This window comes from Pteropus medius, unplaced genomic scaffold (assembly GCF_902729225.1).
Source record: "Pteropus medius unplaced genomic scaffold, Ma_sr-lr_union100, whole genome shotgun sequence".
NCBI lineage: Eukaryota > Metazoa > Chordata > Mammalia > Chiroptera > Pteropodidae > Pteropus > Pteropus medius.
The window spans coordinates 2,847,721-2,867,154 of record NW_024356333.1 but is presented as its reverse complement, the minus strand read 5'-3'; the positions used below and the strand labels follow the sequence as shown (position 1 = coordinate 2,867,154).

General features: G+C 42.3%; 1 protein-coding gene and 1 pseudogene across 1 annotated transcript in view; both read left to right on the top strand.

Annotated features, from left to right (window-relative positions):
* The window catches only part of CNTNAP2 (contactin associated protein 2), a 1,613,390-nt gene that overhangs the window by 1,394,595 nt on the left and 199,361 nt on the right, over positions 1 to 19,434 (top strand). The gene's annotated exons all lie outside the window — the stretch shown is intronic.
* LOC120601469 (transcription factor BTF3-like) lies at positions 8,429 to 8,961 on the top strand (annotated as a pseudogene).

The window sequence follows — 19,434 nt, the reverse complement described above, 5'->3', positions numbered from 1 at the left end:
CCTCCTTTCAAGCACACGATTAGATGATGCTTCCCCGCTTGCTTGAATGGAAGCTTGATGTGGCCGTGCGACCTGCTTCGGTCTAGATGTGGAGCAGAGGTAACGTGTCACTTTTGTATCGCAGCCTTGAGGAGCCAGTGTGCAGTTCACTCTGTTCTTCCCTGCACCATCACTGCGAACGACAGCATTCCAGATGGCTGAGCATCTGTCAGCCTGCATCCCAGTGAGGAGGACAAAGCACAGTGAGCATAGAGCAGACACAAGATACACACGTCTGAGATGTTAGGCAACTGTGATGTCGGGGTTGTTTGTTCTGCAGCAAACACCAGCTCATACTGACTGATGAACCTACCCATTCAAGTCATTGTGTTTTGGTATAAATGCCCCAAGGAGAGGGTAGTTTTGAATAAATCTCCACTTTATACTTCCCCAAAGAATGATAATAATCCAAGAGCTATCTGATCTAAATCTTCACTGTGTAAAGCATATTTTGTCTAGGAACACCTTTGCTGATATTAATGATGAAAATTATAGAGCAGGAAGAAACATGACAAAATAAGTCCTCAAACTTCAACATCTGCAGGTATCTCATTTGTCCTCTCATCTATACCCTTTGCTTTGCAGATGAGGAAGTGAGTTTCCCAAAAGGCTGTGTGAATTGTCCTCCACTGCTTTTGTTGTGTCATCCATGAAAATGTATGTGTGGGTGTGGCTGTGTACTGGGGATGGGGATGGGGTGGGCAGGAGACAGGGAATTTAAGGCATAGGTGGAAACCATGCATACATATGGTATGTATTTATGCATGGATCCTTTATGCCAGGGGTCCCCAACCCCCAGGCTAGGGACAGGTACCAATCTGTGGCCTGTTAGGAACTGGGCCGCACAGCAGGAGGTAAGCAGTGGGCGAGCGAGCAAAGCTTCATTTGTATTTGCAGCCGCTCCCCAGCATTAGCATCACCTCCTCAGCTCCACCTCAGATTATCAGGCATTAGATTCTCATAGCAGCACTGGTCCCTGGTGCTGAAAGGTTGGGACCACTATTTTATATCATGCATGGGATGAGTACTATAATGGAAACAAGAATAAGACAGAGGGCTTTCTATAAAGAAACTTAAAATCTCAATGTCAAAACAATAAAGAAACATGAAGAAGTTAATAGCTTAAGCAAAATCATGCAATTAATAATAGTACAAAGCACCAATAAGGGTTGTTATATTTCAGAGTTGTTTTGATTGAGTGAGAAGGACCTGGGAGAGCTTCATGGCAGAGATGATATCTGAACTAAGCCTTGAACGGTGAATGGCAAAGAGAAGAAAGGCGTGTCAAGTTAACTGAGGCCCAAAAAGAGGAGTGATTTTTCTCAAGCGTATGATAGGCAGTCGTAGTATTGAAATATTAAATGGCATAAATGTATGTGGGAAAGTGGGCCTGTGGGAACAGAGCTGAAGGAGCCAGTTGTGGAAAGAGGAAAACCAGTTACTACAGAGGAAGTGAACATAAAGAAGGGCGCTGTGGGGTGGAATGAAAGGGACAGCTGTGCGAAACATTTAAAAAGAATCTCGGCAATGGGAGCTGAGCAGCTGCGGGTGAAGTCAAATGGGTTAAATCAGGGTTAGGACCAAGAGGACTGGAATAATAATGGCATCATGGCCCAGATGGCAAGGCCTGGAGGCCATCTGATGACCATCTAACAACTGGGCATGTTAGACTAAAGCCCAAGAGAAAAGCCAAAGCTAGTGATAGTTTTCTGTCATGACTTATGGGAGGGACAGCTTGGAGGGGAGGTGTATTGATTGAACCTTGTATAATATCACAGCAAAGGCAGAAAAGGCAGGGCCAGAGGAAGAGATGGAGAAAGTTTGTTCACAGAGGCAAAACTCATCAAAGAAAACTGACGTAGCGGAGAACCAGATACTCTTGGTGGTATGCCAGTTTAGAGAGAGTTTCCTAAAGGTCGGGGCTCAGCAATATCAAAGAGAATGAGGAGCAAGAAAAGACCATTGGACTTAAAGCTTGGAATTTCCTTGTTGGCTTTAGAGGAAGCATTTCATTAGATTTTGGGACAAGCCAAATTATGAAGGGTTAAGGGGAGACAGATGGGAAGGATCTGAAGGGCAATGATATACGCTATCCACTCCAGATCAGTGGAATGAAGAAGACCAGTGCCTGAAAGGGCCAGCAAGTGTGCTCAGTTGTGTGTTGTGTTGTGTTGTGTTGTGTTGTGTTGTGTTGTGTTGTGTGAGGATGGCAAATACCTGAAAGCAAAGAAGTTGATTAGGAAGATGCTAAAAAATAATGATTTTCTTAGACTTGTGTAACAATTTATGATTGACAAAATTTGTAGCTGACATTGACATTTTCCATGTAGCTTTCGCAATAACAATAGAGAAATTATGTTGTTTCGGCGTGAGGAGCACAGGGATCCTCCACTCTGTTGCTATTTTCTTTATAGCATAGATTCATCTAGAGGGAAGAAACTAGTTGGAGATGCAGCACGTTCAGAGAGTGGAGGGGGAACTGAGAGTTACAGGGAGGTTACCGTTGAGGAGACCAGGGGCAATGAGGAGAAAGTAGACAGAGGTTTGTATGTTTTACTCCCCAAAGCAAAGCATTCAAACACTCTGCATACTATTTCAGTTATGCTTGAGATAACACACTTGCATTTGAAAAAAAGGGCTGATTATGACTATTTCTTACAATATTCAAGCTAGGTGATTATGTGAGCATTATCTCTGGATACTCTCAAAAGTCTTTTGCAAAAATGCAGAAATTCTAGAAATGTCTAGAAGTTACGTAGCTGAGGGTCTGCGTGACATACAGTCTTTCTCTGAAAAAGAAAAAGGGAAAAATACAATTACATTTTTCTTTAGCTTACCGTTGACGGCAAGGCTTTTTCAACAGGGGTCTGAAGCTCCCTGGATGGCCACAGATGTAATATCACAGATCTGCTTATTTCCAAAATGCTATATTCTCATTTTATGATAATTTGAAAGGTGAAATTTCTCTTTTGCTGCTACAACCCACAACTGAGAAACATTTTCACGGAAGACTTTATTTTCTTAAGGCAGTGTTTCTTAATATAAATTCTCACAACACAGAATTTATTTTTCCTTTAATGCATTCACTGCTCTTGACCAAGGCACCAATTTGCTGCAAACCTTATTTCCTGCTGCCACCTGGTGGACACTGCACAGGAGTTTTACAGAATCTCTGGCAGTACTGGGAGAGGGGGCCAGGCTCAATCCCACACGGTGATCAAAGAAAAGGTCTTTCTATTAAACTCCCTGGCAGCAAAACAGCAAAGGGTTGGCTCCTTGCCCCTGGGGACTGTGCAGAATGTCACATTTCAGACGCCTACAGCATTTTTCTCTTCTTTTATCTTTAGACTCTTGTGGCTCTCAGATCTGGAATATAATTCTTCCCAAAGATTCTTTAAAATCACTATTTGTTCCTTCTTTGCTCTGTCTTCCTTTTTTTTTCTTTCTTTCTTTTTCGTTTTCAGGTGCGGTAGAGGGAGGAGGAAGGAGATGGTCATTTTAATGTAAAGAAGATCATGTTAAAATTACATAACTTAATTACATTAATTCACTGCAGTAACAGTCTGGTATGACAGGTCATTTTGCTTTACTCAGCTGAGTCTCTTCTGCAGAGGAATCGTGAGGAGAGGGTTAGAAAGTGCTTTATGATCATAAATGAGCTATACTCACTTAGAGGAGGGACATACATAGAAGTGACATTGTTTTTAATAAAGTTTCATTCAAAGCAGTTTGGCTGGTTTGTTCTCTCAAGTGTAATGGGAAACAAGCCAGTGCTGAGATTAAATACCCCAATGATCGATCCCTCAAGCTTTTTATTCTGTAATAAGTCAGTGCTCAGCTGTACAGCTTTATGTGTTACCCACGACAGTCGTTTAGTCAGTCAATTTCAGGCTAGCGATAAAACTTTGAGTAATAGGAAAGCAGTATTGATGCTCCACATTCTTGGTGAGGAGATGTCTATAAATTAAACTTCCCAGGTATACACTCAATTTATATTTAACAGCTATTACAAAATGTAATATCTTAGTAGAACTGGATTATGACCATATATATGGAAAACTAATTAAAGCTGTTGGAGATAACCTATTTCTCTTTGAATTATTTATATAAATACGTAGAGATCAGAAAATTTTACTGCAAGTCAGATGTGTTCCTGTCTATGGCTATTACATAAAGCTAAGAACATTTTATGGGGAAAGTTATGATTCTTAAAGATTGAGTTCCAAATGTGGATTTTCCTATTTTCATAAGGCTAGAGTTTAAGTTATTAGACATCAGTGCTTTTCAAAATAGCTTTTTATTCTCACAAGATAAAACTTCTTGTAAAATCTTTTATTAAAAAAATATAATTTTTACTAATTGACTAATTCGTCTTCACTAAGTGCTAATCTTAAAAGAGCACCAGTGCTTTTTCAGCTTTCAAATGAAAAGATTATGAGTTAGTACTCCGATTTCTCACCTTTTAATAAAATTTCCATTCATTTCATAATGTTAAAATTTTTGATAGTCATTTTAAATATATTTTTTCCTTTGAATTTTCTAAAATTAAATAAATGCTCTTTCATTTAAAAAAAAAAAAAGACTTCCGGATGGAATAACCTCTGCGTTTACCAGGCCTGGTCTTTGTCCTCCCTGAGGGATGGAGGGTGCGGTCAGTGCTCACTGCGTGTTACCGGGGAGCAGGCTGCGGGGAGGGGAGAGATGAAAGCCAAGTGTAGCCAGCCCTGGAGCCCAGAGGGCAGGTGAGGTGGAGTGGTGAACGTGGGCGGTGGGGCTGCGCGTGCGCTCGGCGCGGGGTGGTGGCGGCCTTCCTGCACGGCCCACACGGAGCGCGTCAATTTTAACATCCCACAAGAAATTTCTGCTTACATTTACACAGTGGCATTTTCCCTGGGGTATTGTTTGTTTGTTTATTTGTGGGTTTTTTGTGGGGGAGGGGTTAGCTTCTAAATCAAAGCTAGCTATCCCCCACCCACTAAGGTTGGCAGGACATCCAAGAGCGATCATCGTGGGGTGCTCCATTTAGAGGTACGAGAGAAAGAAGAGTGCAGGGAGGAGACTTCTGTGGTCCAAGAGGAGTGAAGGATTCCTTACGCTCCTTAGTACCTGCTTGTCACTGCCCTTGGACACCCCTCTGAATCTGTATAGATATATTTGTTTTCTACTAGATACCAGCTCTAAACCTGGAACTGCTCCTGTTAAGTCATTAAATGTTGTCTCATTTAGTTCTGAAGTGACCTTCAGACACAATGTTGAGAAGAAAATAGTCTCAGGGAGTTTAATTTGCCCAAGCAGTAATTTATCACAATTATTTGGTTTATTGAGGACGATTTGAAATTGTGTCTTTATGATGACTGATATTTTAATGTCACAGGGGTTTGAGAAAGATCTTTTCTGTCTTAGTCTGTTTGGGCTGCTCTATCAGAATATCATAGACTCAGTGGCTTATAAACAACAGAAATTTATTTCTCACAGCTCTGGAGGCTGGGAAGTCCAAGATCAAGACTCAGCCAGAGTCGCTGTCTGGTGAGAGCCCACTTCCTGACTCATAGATGGCCATCTTCCCACTGTGTCCTCAAATGGTAGAAGGGGCGAGGGAGCTCTCTGAGGTCTCTTTTATAAGGGCACTAATCCCATTTATCAGGGCTCCACCCTCATGACCTAATCACCTCCCAAACCCCCTCCCCTCCCCCCGCAACACCATCACATTGCATAACAGGATTTAAGATACGAATTTGGGGGGACGCAAACATTCAGGCTATTGTACCTTCTATAGAAATACTTTTATTTGTACTTTCTTTAATGCCCATTTTTTAGTTTTATGAATTAATAAACAGTATATATTTATTTAAACAAAATTATCAGTAATTCCCAACTATCCATAGATTACCTGTTAATTTACACAACTAACAGTCAGAACGTAAAGATCTAACCAATTAAATTTCTCAAACACTTAAATATTGAATACAAACTTAATCAAGTATTTTCAAGTATTTAATTGAAATAAAAATTCCAACATATCCAATTTTTCTGAATATTTTAAATACCTTAGAATATATAAAACTCTCACAAAATTATTATAACTATAAGGGTAATCAGTACTTCTAGATTAAAATCGGTTATAAACATGCAAATCTAGTGAATTTAAATTTGTCATATATCCTTATCCCGATTCATATTTTAATTCTTAGTCTTTTCCTGGCTTACTTTCCTAATATATCAGTTGTCTTACTGTTCTTATTGCTTCTTAGGTTTCAAAATTATTACCACATCCAAATGAAAAACAACGATCTCACAGCAACCAAGAATGTAGCATTTAGGTTATGAACCAATTGATTCTTGGTGAGGACACAGGTCCTGGTTCCTAAGGAGATGTAGACGCTAGCCAATGATTATCAGATTAAGCTTCATTTAAGTCCACATACATGAAATTGGGGTTTTTTTTAAATGATAGTTCTTCACAAATATTTTGGCCAATATCGCAAACCCTATTGTGTTATCCCATTATTATGATGACTGACTTGGTCTGTTATAGAATCTTATTGGGAATTTTTAAAAATATTTTATTAAGATTATTTGGTTTATTTGAAAACATTACCTCCTAGCAGATAATGTGTTGAGTCTACATTTTAATTCTCTTCGGAACACTGACTCAAATGATCATTTTTGAAATCAGTGTTGTTTTCTTTCTGCATGGTGTGGCCACTGGCACTAATGAACTCTGAGCCCTCATTTCTACCCAGTTTTCATGTGTGCTTCCAGCTCTGGTTGGTCCTTTTGATCTCATTATAACTACCTTTCTTAAGATTATTTGGCTTACTGGTTTTTTGCCTCCTATAGCACTTACTGTGTCTGTGTGTGTGTGTGTATGTATACATACACTATATAATTTGTAGTCAGGAATATAATTAGCAGAGGAAGCAAAATACTCACATATATGAACCCCCTGTTAAACGTACCCTAATTTGTTTACCTTTCTTTATATTATAACTATCCTTTATATGCCTTATATTAACTTTTCTAGGTATCATGACAAACAAATAACTTTTAGAGACCAGACTCAACTTCTTTAGCCAACCATAATTCATGCTCACTGAGCTCTCTCTCACGCTTAATGCCAAATCATCAAAATTCAGCCAACAGGAATATCTTTGACTTGACTCTATCCTTTTAGTATTTTAGTTTAATCTCCAACGTTCTTAAAAGCATTCTTGCTTTCTGGCAGCAGTGAGATGTCCCAGACCCATTTCAGTCTGTTTTGTTTTACTGCTCAAGGTGTGGACTCAGCGTCCCTACCAGAAATAGCAGAGAATAGTAGAGAATAATAGTGCAAAATCCGGGTGCACGGGGCACCCAGGGGAGTTGATGGTGTGAGTAAAAACACTGCTGCGGCTGCTTGACCGAATAATGACGGAAATGGAAAAATACCTGTTATTTTAGTGTCATAAGTCCCTAGTGCTATTCCTAAAAAGAGTATATATTGCTATGCCCTACTTTTCTCAGAGTGTGTGATTTCACTGACCACTGAGACATGTTTTTACATTGAAACATTTGTCCATTCTTGCTGCTTAGGCAAAATACATTGAAAGATTTCTTGTGCCCACTTTTGTAAGGATTCCAAACCATATATACTTGCACAGAATTGTGTTTAGAATTTTCTGTGTGTGCATGTGTAAATGCACACATGCATAAGGATGTTTATTTACCTCCCAGTAGCAGGTAATGTCTTTTTATCTAGCCCTTAGGGTGACTATAGATTGCACTTGCTTTCCACCCTGCAATGAATTAATATAAACTATGACCTTCGTTTAAATCTCTTTTGTTTTCATACTTGTGTGAATTAGTTACTTCATACTCTCACATAACAATTTACTCTTTCTATTTGGAATAATATACTTATCCCAGTTCTTAAAATTGGCAAGTAATGACTAAAGGATGAAGCTACCTAATTTGCCTTATGTATAGTTGAGAGAAGCCAGTGCATATGGAACAAAATGAGGATGAGAAAAAAGAAGTATTCTTTAGATTTTAAAAAGTCAACAAATAGAAACGTTTGTTATTCTAAGAAATCATTATTTATGATTTAAGAAAAACATAAAGAAAACCCAAAATAGGGAAGAATTATTTCTTCATTCTTTTTTTGACATATTGTTTTCATCTCCACTGATTTTAATACGTCCCAGTTATCAATATGTCTGCTGCGTCTTATATTGAACTGTTTCCACTGAGCATCTCCATAGGTCAGGTGGTAACTTTACAGCCACCACAAGCCACTTTGGCTGCCATCTTGCATCCCCACGTGTATGCATGCACTTATTCTCTGCTGCTCTGCCCAGGAGCCCGTGAGCGCCAACCCTCATTCCTCATGTGGCCCCGTTTCCTCTCCAACAAAATGAAAGAAACCATCACAAACCAGGAAAAACTCGCCAAACTGCAGGCACAGGTGCACATTGGTGGGACAGGAACTGCTCATAGAAGCAAGGGGGTGGTTCACAGAACAGCTACAGCAAATGATAAAAAACATCCGTTCTCCTTAAAGAAGTTAGTGGTAAACAACACCTATGCTGTTGAAGACATGAGTTTGTTCACAAACCAAGGAACAGTAATCTGTTTCACAGCCCTGAAGTTCGGGCGTCGCTGGCAGCAAACAGGTTGCCTGGTACAGCCAGGCCAAGACAAAGCCGCTGACGGGAGTGCTGCCCAGCATCTCCCAGCAGCTTGTTGCAGGCAGCCTGCTGGTTTCAGGAGTATCAGGAGATAGGCCGACGCTCTGCCCAGGCTCTGGATGAAAAGCCGCTCGCTGCTGGAGAGGGTGCTGACAATGAAGTTCTAGATCTCGTGGACAATTTCGATGAGGCTTCCGGGAGAGAGGCAACGAACCGAGCCACAGTGGCCTGGAAAGTAGTCTTATTTTGCCAGTGATCTAACTGCAAATAATACACACTCATATAGGGAAGAGAGAGTAGGCTCGTGCAGCCTCTGTTCTCGGTCTTTAGGCCCGGTCTGTTTCATCTACTTGCAGAGACAAGTTCCTAACTCTTATAGCCGTTTGGTTGAATGTTGACCAGCAAAAACAGGTGTTACATTCTGCTTGATGAAGGTGGGGCGGGGAGTCTTATGTTCTGTTTACTCTGGTGAATAGCACATAAGTCCACATAGAAATGTGAATCAGGTGTTTCCATCTTGACGAATGGCATTGTTCCAAAAGGGCAAGAAACCAAGGAGGTCTAAAGCCTCCCTGAAAACAATGGAGATGTGTATTATACTATACTCTTGGATGGATGAAGGGACAGAGGCAGCCGGGGCCCCATGGGGCTGCAGGTCAAATGCATTCTGGAACTTCAGGGAAGGCTGAAATACATGCATGAAGAGAACCAGCAGCAGCTGCCCTCATGCCCAGTGATGGTCTTGCTGTCAAGGTCCAAAGCCCAACAGTTTTGAGTAAGAAAATAGCTTTGAAAACGTGTTTACCATGGTTTAAAAATCCTCCACTGCGAACACACCCAGCTTTTGTTCTTTCCATGGAGCTTCGATTTCTCAGGAAGACATAACCTAGCAATGCTGGGGTTGCAGCTTCCACAAATGCCCTGACTAGCATTAGAGGAAGAGGAGAGACAGAAGGCATAGGATCCCTGCCTATTACAGAGCTTATTTAGGAGTGTGTGCATGGTTTATTAGATGTACAGAGAGGTTTGCAAAAAGGAAAGGACCCACGGTCTCCATTTAAAAAAAAATAATAATAAGCTTTCTTTCATTGATCTGCCTCCCAACGACTAGGTCAGAGGTTTAATTGATAATGCTCTACATCTTCTCACAGTGACTGTTCCAGTTATCATAGTTTCTAAATGGAAGAAAACATGGTAACTCTCCTTAGTAACATACGTAGGGTTTAAATAAAAATAAATAGCATAGTCCATATGTCTTAAACACAAAGATTAATTCTGTATTAACAAGTACCTGGTAGCCCTTTTGGTTCAACATTTTTCTAATAGGTATATTTCTGTTCTGTTTTCTTTAAAAAAAAAATAGAGAGAGAAAAGGAAAAAGAGCTTTGTAGTCAAACGTGTGCATCAACAGGTACTGTGCACTCCTCCCAGAGAGTAACAATGCATCGTGACATGTCCTGCAGTAAAGAACCTATTTAACATTCTGTAATACTTTTTTGATATGATAGCTATTGACATTCCAGAATTCTACAGATAATATTTTGTTGAATATACTTGGAAAATACTTAACCAATCAATCTATTTACAATGGAAGAAGTTATAAATTTCCTCAGCCATTAGCAGCTAATACATTTGAAAGACCATTATCATAAAAAGTAAATTATAAAGTTAAGCCAAGACCAACATTTTTGTTCTCTTAGACATAATGTTTATTTTACAAGCAACATGGTGGCAAATTCCCCCTTACCCAACTGGTGAGAGAACATGGTGGGTTGGTTCGAACCCATCACTACACCCACCATAGTGTACAAAATGTTTTTAAATGCATGTAAGAAGAATACTTTCCATAGGGTTATTGAAACAATAAAAAACAGGCAGAAGGAAGTGATTAGGGTACAGATTTTGCACTTAGGCAGACTTGCTCTGCTGCCCCTCATACTACCCATGGGAACTTGAGCAAGTTACTTAATCTCTCTAAGTGTCAACTGTTCCATCTGCAAAGGGAAATAATAGCAGCAGCTACTTTATAGGGTTTGTGAAGCTCAAGTGGAATTATGCATATTAAGTGCCGAGCACATTGAATGATATAGTAAACTGCCAATAAATATCAGCTATTGTATTTTATCATCATTGTCTCTACAAATAATAACTTTTTTTAACTAAGACTAATAAGAAAGTAAAATGTCATTACAGATAGAGAGGGTAGGATCTCCTGGCAAGATGTGTGACACGTGTTGCTATTTAAGTCTGTTCAGAAAGCTGTCCTGTTGGCTCTGCAAAGCGTAACTTGGGAGGCGGGAAGAAGTATTAGAGCCACGGAGACAGGAGCAGCGGGAAAAGGGAACTTGAGAGACATTTTGGAGGTAAAATTGACAGACTTTGGCATCTGCTTTTGCAGGGGCATAGACATTATGGCTCAGAATAGAGCCTGAAGCTTCCTAACATGGAGTTGCTTCATGAACAGTGACAGCCTTAAGATAAAGACCCCAGAGGAGCTAACCTTGGGGTGAGGGCAGTGAGTTTGGTTTGATACTTGCTCTCTGAAGCTTCTGGTAGAAAATAGGAAAAGATAGACATGTCCCGCTGGGACTTTGGCACTTAACTCTGATTAGAGGTCTGTGCTGGAGGCACGGATGCTGGTTATCAGTGGGAAGAGAGTGGGGATCACACAGAGAGACAGTCTATATAGAGAAGAGCAGAGAGGCATGAGTGGAGCCCTGGGGAACACAGATATTTAGGAGATGGTCAGAGGCAGTAGAACCAATGAATAGAACAAGAGTAAAATGAAAGGAAGAGGACCAGAGAAAAATGTTCTGAAAGCTGCGAGTCTGAGTAAACAAGCATAGAAGTCAAGAATAAAGGCTCCAGGCCAAGTGTCTGAACTTACTCCCGGCTGGATCATGGGCTGAATCCAATGTCCTGTTTTCCCCAGAGACCCTTAGAGAAGCCAAGTTTGGCTCTCACTGTCAAGCTCTCTCTAGCGAAGGAGGCAAAGACCTTCTGCATCACATGATGCAGAGAGGCTGGACCTCCTCTCTGTCCGTGTGGCTTCCAAGCTATTTCTGCTCACCGAAACCTAAAGCAGGAGGGAGTTAGGATTTCTTCACAGACTGTCTTTGTGTCCTCAGTGTGAAGCTTCACCAATAACAAATATGAATGTCATGTTTACCTTTCACGAAGTACAAAATTAGTCAGCCTTCTATAATACGTGATCGGAGAGTTACCAAGACTCCAGAAGCATGATTCCAAAACTTCTGGAGTTTCCAGAAGCCACCGAGGCGCTCATTAAAGGGTAGATACCTGCCCAGGGCTGAGTGGTTCCGAATAGCTGGGGTCACAGCTCAGAGAACTGCGTTTTTAGCAAACCCTGCAGACTGTTCTAGTGCATGCCGAAGCTTGCGAGCCGCTGGTGGTGAAAGAAACAGACATCGGACTGAAACAGGCAGAAAGAGCACCACCTGGGGAAAAACAATCCGAAGGGAATACTGCTTTCTACTCGTGGGAGATAATCCTTAACAGGATTGCGATGCTCTGTGGAAACTAATCAGGCCTAGCTTCTCATCTTCCGAATATTTCTGTGGAAATTTTCTCCCTTCCTGCTCTGAGTTTTGATTAATACACAGTGGAATGCTTTACAGTTTTTCAAGCATGTGAAATAGAGCAAGTGTATTTTCTTCAAAGAAAGATATTTTGAAGTTTAGTGTTAAAAGTAAAAGTTACGAAACAGTTTAACTCTTGTCTTTGGAGTGTGGAGAGTTGTGTTCACATTGTGATTTTCATTGCGCACTTCCCAACATACACTTCATTTTTCTCAAGCATGAAAACTGACGCCTTTTTTTCCTTCTTACATGTGTCAGTGTCCAAATTCATTCTCACATGTAAACTTTGGAAATTATTACTTGATTCTCGTTAGTGGAGAAAATTAGAATCGTTTATGTTCTACCATGTTATTCTAACATTGTCCTCTCATTCGTCAAGATTTTTAAGCTGAACATTTTACAGGGCGTGGGGGGGGGCCTGGCAATGAAACATAGATCATGGCTGAAAGGCAACTACTAGGTATAAAATATAGACCATGAATATTGAAATATTTATCTCTACCTTGTGTTGTTACTTGAAATCATATCATCAGAGATTAATTAGTTTTGATCTTAAAGACATTTCAATCTTCAGGAGTTCCTTATTAAAATAGCTTTTTAAAAAACAGGGGTAAATAATAATTATGCCATTACCAGCCACCACATTATGAAGGTTTGGTTGATTAATACCTGATAGCAGAATTGGTAAAGGTGAAGCTAGAGATGCAACTTGGAGACCAGGGTTCCAAGAGACAGAAGGACATCAAAACCAAAATGTCACCTTCTTACATTCCTAGAGTCTCTCAAATGAGTAATTCTCCTCATGTCTACAAGGGTCTGTGAAGGCAAGCAGAACTTTGAAGGACTTACCTTCATTAAGCATTGGAGCACAAACCTCAGCCAGTGAGTAAAAGAGCTTCCCTATTGAGAAAGATCAATATCCTAACAGCCCTTAACAGGAATAAAATAATCATTAGCCAGCCTAAGAGAAGAGGAAAGACTCAGAGCCTGGGCAGAATTATTGGATGAATGTGGCCCAGCGCCCAGCCTTCCTTTAGTATAAAGCTACTTGGAGGTAGCAGAGCTAGAGAAGTATAGGTGGGTGGGTGTGGGTGTGCATGCGTGTGTGTGTGTGTCTCTTTTCGTGAATGTGTGTGTGTGTGTGCATGTGTGTGTGGCTGTGTGTGTGTGCGTGAATGTGTGTCTGGCTGTGTCGCATATATTGAATGTGTGTGCATATGTTTGTGTGTAAAATTACTGCGTGTGTGTAAACATGTGTGTGTGTGCGTGATGGCCAGCTGTATGCGTGAATATTGTGCATGTTTGTGTGCATGCAGCGTGTGTCGTGCACATGTGGTGCGTGTGTATATTGTGCATGAATGGCGTATATTGGCAGGTGTGTGCGTGAATGTGTGTGGGTGTGTCGCGTAGATAATGGCAATATTATTGTGTGCGAATGTGTGTGTGCATGAATGTGTGTGCATTTGTGTGCATAAATGTGTGTGCGTGTGTGAGCGTGAATGTGTGTGTGGGGTGTGGTCAACTCAAGGTGGAGGGTGGAAGATTAAGGAGAAGGTCAAGTGGATTGAAACCAGCTCTAAAGCGACCATTCTCCAATACTAAATGTTCTTGAAATTTATTTCCCTGCATCTGTAGGTAAATGTCCTTCTGTTCTTGAAACAGTAAATCCCCATAAACTTCCCATAAAGTTTTGCAGAGGTAAAATGTGAGATTAGTTCCATCAGAATCCATTCGGTGCTTTGTTTATACATCTTGAGATGTAAAGCCCTGTTTTTTCTCCCAAGCCCCTAGACTGAGAAAAGGTCTGAACGCAACACCTTTCAAAGCCGCTGAACTCTGGGTGGCTGCCTGACTGCTGGAAGTAATTGCCTCCAAAACCTAGATTAGGCCACCTCTACTCAGTTCAAATTAACATAACCTACAGCACCATGCTGTGGCAGTTAAAACTTTAACTTCTGCTTCTTGTTATAATCTGAACTCACTTTTTAAAATATTGAGATTCCCAAACAGCTCAGTTCCAGGCAAGCAGACTTCTCACTGCTCCCAAAAACCTAGATGGCAGTCCTGAGACACCAAAACCTCTATTTTAAAACTCGAGATTTTGAAGTGGAAAATGTAAGTCCAGTCATGAAGTGGTGCATCAGACTAAATTTCATGGTAATCACTTATTCAATGTGTCATTATCCAGATGCGTATTTTTGCACCACATTATGATCAGTAGATGTGGGCCAAGGTTCCGCCACTTGGGGTTGCCGCGGTACGTCTGTGACCCCGTCAGACCCGCAGAGTAGTTGGCATGCTCCCTCTGCGTCTGCAGTGCTGCGGTGGCTGCCGCGCTCGGCAGCATCTGCCCGTGAAAATGCTGTGCCCTCTCCAGGCACATCAGCCGCTGGTCACACCCCCAAAGAGGTCTGTCCTGCCCCGATACAAATTCCTAGATTTCTTTGATATTAAAGCTATTCTAAATCAACCTACTGGATGCCATTGCACTCACCTTATTGTTCGTTGTAATTATGTGACACGGAGTTATAAAACTCCTACTCGTCCTACAGCATCTCAGACCAGTGCTCTCAACGTGGATCCCAGCTCGCAGTCCTCGGTGACGATGACCGAAGCTCGATGTCCGTGAACCCGCCTGACAGCACGGAAACAGCAGCGAGGCTTAGAGTTGCAAAAGGGGACCGTGTCCTCACTGTGCTCTTTCTGTCCTTAAAGTCTGAATATCTCCTTCAGCTCGGACTCACTATGTATTTTTATATTAGAGTCTATTTTCACTTAGCTGCTGGATGGAAATTTATTTCAGGCCTTCTTCCGACGGCGTTCCTTTCGTCTCAAGTATTTACAGGTTCTTAAGAAATTCCGGCACGTTACATATAAATCCAAACCAACTATCCCCCCACTACGTATAAAGAAGTCTGTTAGTTTTCTATTATTATTAATGAATATAGGCATAAAGAAAATTTTTTTTGCCTTTTTATAGTTCTTTGGTATTTTATAATGCTGCTTTATGTCATTACAACGACCCTGTTGACAAAGGAACTGTTTTCCTAATTTACAAATAAAGGAGCAGGTTTTAAAAGCTCCGTCCATTTGCTCCTCTCCCCTTTTCGCTGTGGGTGGTTCTGCTGCCTTACTGATCCCAGCCCTAGGGGCATGGGGACCCGTGGTCATTTCAGGAGGAAAACGACAGTATCGATGACTAGGACGTGTGAATCTTTTTATTTCCTATAATGAAAAGGGCACAGAAAGGAAACCTTGATTTGTGTAACATAATTGTATGGATCATATCAATCCATTACTCAGCCGTGAAGAGCAGCTTCCAATTTTCACATCCACCATTCTGCAGAAATGGGCGGCTTTTTTCCACACTTTACTCACCTAATGGATTTGATATCAAATCTGTTTTTCTATGGAAGTAGGGCTCTGGGGGCTTGTAGTCCACTAATGCACGAGGCCCGCCTCACACTGCAGCATCCCTCTGCACAGCGGCTGAGCGTGGCCAAATGCAGCGCAGCCCCTTGCACTGGGGCTTCGACCGTTCTTCATTACAGCGGGGCAGACGGTAAAATGGGGGCTTTAGTGGCATTAGACCACGAATTACAGTTATATGGAGAGAAAAAGATAAGAAGAAACATACCAGCAGGAGACATGAGAAAGACAGAAGTGACGCCCACGAGGCCCGCGGCTCTCGGAACCATTGTCGACTGCCCAAGTGCAGGCCGAGGACCCCGAGGCTGCACAAGGGCTGCTAATGGTCGTGCCGGCATTTGGAACCGTTGGGGTTTTCCTCAGGACAGCGAAATGATCAGTCGTGCATTTTAGATGGATTCTTCTGTTGGCTTTGTAAAGGCTGGATTTACGATAAACAAGAGAGAGCAGAACCAACGGTTAGTGTGGCATCCGGGCAAGAGAGGCTGGCCTTAGCCCTGGCAGTGGGAACAGTGGAGAGGAGCGGACACATTTCGGAGGTGTGCTCATCAGGCCTCGGATGGATTGGGTACTGAGGATCAACTCCCAAGTTTCTGGTTTGAGTGGAAAAGTGGGGCCAGCTCCAGTGTGGAGAATACTACAGGTATCCCAGTATACTTAGGATGACTAGAATAAATTAGACATAACTAATAGCCCCAATAAAGAAAGTTCAGTGAACTTTGGGGATCTTATGTGGAGACCCTGAAGAATTTTACAAGAAAAGTTAGACCTGTTAGACTCCAAGTATGAGTATGCACAACTGTTTCAAGCACTCGAAATGAAATAAAATTACCTCTTAAGTACCACTGTGTTTAAATGCACCATGGACAGATTCGACAGATGAGTTTCTGTGACTAATTAAGAACAAGCCAGTTTTATCACATCCCCCATAATCTGGTTATTGATCAACTCACAGCAGTAGAGGAAGCACCCTGAGCATCATAACCTTTGGGGTTTCACCATCATGTTCTTTTTCTCTGAAGGACCCCATCCCCATTCTTGCCCAAAGGAACCAAGTCACAGAGAGACACAAGATGGAGAATGTATAGATGCCTCCTCCCACCAGTTTATAATATTCCCCTGGGAGTGGTAGCAATGGAATGGTTTACTGGAGGAGATGAAACACTGCAGAGAGAACAGCTAACTCAAGAGCAGCGTTTTAACTTGCAGCTCTCCAGTTTTGAGTTCAGCATGCCCTATTCAATGAGTCTGAGAGCTGAACAAAGCTACTTTTACCTTCCCTGAGTGTGCAAAATAGTTTAATTAAGGAAGCAACTTTTTCCTAGGTAAGGACACCTCTACAAATAGACTCAACTCTGCATGCAAATGAAGCCATCTGGTTTATCGTTGTAAATAGCACCATAGTAAACAACAAAAGACACATTGCATAACTCAAAGGATGTTCAAATTTCTAACCTTTGGGGCACTGACAATTTTCAGAGTAATTAGTCTCCTCGGGCTAGTGTTTACTTGGGAAAGTACTTGCCACTTAAAGCAGAAGCTACAGAAGCTCTCAGTGCAGTCCCAGTAGTGGGCCACAGGTGGCTCTGAGGACATTGCTGAGTCTGTGACAGGATGGAGAAGCTCCCTGGCGTCCAGACCACACCAGCAGCCACACACCTCCCGAGCCCACAGCCGGCAGGGCGGAGCCCGCATGCAGTCTTCTCTGTGTCAGCCAAACACCAGCTCTCCCAGCCACTGCCTCTTCCCCTTCTCCTACTTACCTGTCTCCCGTCTAAGGAAGAAGGAACGACAGCAGGGGCCTGACACATCAAGGTGAGGCCTCACCTTCTTATCACACATCTCTGCCTGTCAGTCTACCCTGCAGCTATATCTGGTCTACCTTTGGTCAAATAAAATTATTTATAGTGTTTGGGTAGCTCTACTTTCTTAGATGCTCAATCACTGTTCTTTTGATCAGATTTTTATTTAATGCTACTCTACAAAACAGTGTATGCCACATTACCAGGGCTCAAAGATAATTCCCATTTGTGTGTCCTGAATGGAAAAAAAAACGTTTTAAGTCATGAAGAAGATAAAGAAACAGGGAGCACACACTTTGAAATTCGGGGAGCAGGAGAGCGAGAAACGGGAGCAGGACAAAGGGCAGAAGTGAGTCTGAGTCTGAGAAGAGCCAGTAGCTGAAGAAGTCAAAACCGTAAGGTGAGCTCTCCATCTGCCTGGGGTGGCTCGCTGCCCCCCTCTTAAAGAGTCGCCCAGTGGAAAATCCGGCGCCGAGAAGCCTCAGGGCTTGTCCGGGCTTGTAGACTCGCTGTTCCCGCTTCGTCCTCCCCTCCTTGGGGAGCCCTTGGGGAGCAACTGCACCACGTGATACCAGAGCCATCAGTTTAGGGGTGATTAGTAACACGTGTTGAACTCCGCCACAGTTTGTTTTGTGCTCAGGACTCTACCGCACACATTTCATGGATCATCTCGTCATTTCCCAACACCCTGTGAAAGAGTTTCCATTGTTATTCCCTTGTACAAATGAGGAAGTTGCAAGTTAGGGAAATCAAGAAATCTGTGCACAGTCGCCCAGGGGGTGAGGGCCATAGAACCAGATTGTCTGATTCTGGAGCCTGTACTTGGACCAGTACGTGGCAGCTTCGCCAGGTGACAGGCCAGAGCAGCCTGCGTCCACTTGCTGTTGTCCCTGCCGTCCTTGCCGCTCTCTCCCTGCTCCTGCTCCCTCCATCACAGAGGGGCTGCAGCGTATCTCATGTTCATTTGCTCCTTATGAGCCTGCAGGAAAATCTGTAAGCCCGGACTGTTGGCCAGCAGGTGAGAAGCAAAGCGCGGAACTCCAGGAGGTTCCAGAATTAGAATATATTTATTGAGTTTCAACATAACCCAAAATCTGTCATTTGGCTGTTTGGGGAGAATACGGAGAAAGGGAATAGGGAGATGGGCTTGTGAAAATGCTCAGTCCCCATTTCGCATTCAGAAAGTCAATAGAGAATATCTAAGATGCATAAATTAAATACACAAGTGTATTTTAGAAATGCAGGGATATAAATAAAAGACGTGTAGAAGGAGTTGTCACAAAAAAAAGAATTGGTTTTGGGAAGGGGAAGGGTGGAGCAGGGAATTGTGTTTACTATAGTCCTGATACCACTTGACTTTTAAAACTATGTACATGTAATACTTCATTAGAAATTAAAATTAGGCTCATAATTGCTGCTTATTAGAAAATATCCTTAGAAACTTTGAAGTCATAATCTCATACCAAGTAATAATTGGTGAGATGAAAGTAAATGGCCACTAAAGAATTTGGGTGAATAGATGATACTACATTTTCTAACGATCCACGGAGGTTTGACGTGATGGTGAATGTCCTCAGCGCCTGGCTTGCTGCCCCGGCCCTACTCTCCGGCACGAGATGGGGCACGCCCCTGGTTCCTCTTGCCGCAGGAGATGAGCCCAGGCTGTGCCCAGAGCGTGTTTAAGGAGCTTGTAGAGCCTTCAACCTCACCGCAGCGTTCTGCCCAGCCTTTGATCACTGTCACCCCTGCCCCCGGCTGGGTCGCTGACGGCTCCTACCTGCCTCGTCTTTCTGTCACTGTCAACTGGCCGTCCAGTCTCAGGTATTTGTTTCTGTTCTGCTTCACACTCTTCCTCTCAGTTTCCGACCTTGCCCCCTTCTGCCTGTCCGTGCTGGCCGT